We start from the raw sequence: 2,012 nt of genomic DNA, 5'->3' as shown, positions 1-2,012 counted from the left end.
CTTCCTGGCACTATGCCTGGCTGTATTCTTCTTCCTGAGACAGGGTTTCTCTGTGTAGCCCTGGCTGTCCTAGAACTTGTTCTGTAGACCAGGCTAGCCTCGAACTCACAGAACATCCACCTGCTGCTGCTTTTGTTGTGCCAGGAGTAAAGGTGTGCGCCATCACACCCGGAGTAAATTTTTTTAGAGGTTTATTTATTTATATGAGTACACCATTGCTCTCTTCAGACACACCAGAAGAGGACATCAGATCCCGTTATAGATGGTTGTGAGCCACCATGCAGTTGGTTGCTGGGAATTGAACTCAGGACCTCTGGAAGAGCAGTCAGTGCTCTTAATCACTGAGCCATCTCTCCAGCCCCTCTGTTGAGTTTTTATTTTCTTCCATTATAGTTTAGATTTCTAAGAACTCCTTTTGTTTATTTGAATGGTAGTTGCACACACACACATATGTATATATGTATATATATATATTTTTTTTTCTTTTAAAGGTCTGGGGAGATGGCTCAGTGATTCTGGCTGCTCTTCCAGAGGTCCTGAGTTTAATTCCCAGCAACCACATGGTGGCTCACAACCATCTATAACCATCTATAATTGGATCTGATGCCCTCTTCTGTTATACATGCAAATAGAGCACTCATATGTATAAAATAAATATTTTTAAAAAAAATAGCTTTGGGGGAGGGGGGCTGCTGGAGAGATGGCTAGGAGGTTAAGAGCACTGGCTGCTACTCCAGAGGTCTTGAGTTCAAATCCCAGCAAACTACATGGTGGCTTATAAACATCGATAATGAGATCTGATGCCTTCTTCTGGTGCGTCTGAAGACGGCTACAGTGTACTTACATATAATAAATGAATAAATCTTCTTAAAATATATATACTTTTGGGGCTGGAGAGATAGCTCATCAGTTAAGGGTATACACTGCTCTTCCAGGGGAGCTGGGTTTGGCTCCCCAGCACTGAGGTTTGGCTTTTCCGGTTACTGTGACTCCAGCTCTAAGGAATTCAGTGCCCTCTTCTGGCTTCCTTGGGCACAACACATACATGCAAGTTAATAAGAAAAAAACAGCATTCTAATTACAGTGCTTGGGGGTGGAGGAGGATAATGACTTCTAGGTCCCCTGAGCTAAGTGCCACCCTGCCTAAAATGGGGATGTATTTCAGTGTTGCACATTTGCCAGGGATGGCTCCACATAGAGGCCTGGGTTTGCCTCACTGAAGGTTTCAGCCGTGCAGTGCGCTCTTTTCAGACACACTGGATTATTCCACCGAGGACACTTAGCCATTTTCCTGCTTGGCAATCTGTTTGCTCTAATTTGCTTTATTTTTTCTTTTTATTTGAATACAAGGGGTGTGCTCGTGTATGTCCATACATGAGTATTTGTGACATATCGAGGCCAGAGATCGGCACGGGCGTCTCCCTCTATTGTTCCCTACCTTTGTTTTTGAGACAGGGTTTTTGGTTGAAGCTGGAGCATGCCAATTTGCCAATTTGGCTAGACTGGCTGGCCAAGAAGCCCCCAGGAGCTGCCTGTTCTGTTCGTCTTAGGATTGTTATTGCTGTGATAAAACACCAGGATCAAAAACAAGTTAAGGAAGGACATTTATTTGGCTTATGCTTCCACATCACTGTTCATCACTGAAGGAGGTCAGACAGGGCAGGAACCTAGAGGCAGGAGCTGATGCAGAGACCATGCTGGGTTGCTGCTTACTGGCTTGCTCAGCCTGCTTTCTTATAGAACCCTGGCCCATCAGCCCAGGGATGGCTCCACCCGCCATGGGCTGGGCTACATTCACTAATCAGGAAAATGTCCTATGGGCTGGACTTCAGCCTGATCTTGTGGAGACATTTTCTCAGCGGAGCACCTTTCTCTCAGATGACTCTAGCTTGTGTCACACTGACATAAAACTGCCCTGATGGGGCTGGTGAGATGGCTCAGTGGGTAAGAGCACCCGACTGCTCTTCCGAAGGTCCAGAGTTCAAATCCCAGCAACCACATGGTGGCTCACA

This window comes from Mus caroli, chromosome 10 (genome assembly GCF_900094665.2).
Source record: "Mus caroli chromosome 10, CAROLI_EIJ_v1.1, whole genome shotgun sequence".
Taxonomy (NCBI): Eukaryota; Metazoa; Chordata; class Mammalia; order Rodentia; family Muridae; genus Mus; species Mus caroli.
This window is presented reverse-complemented; position numbering follows the sequence as displayed.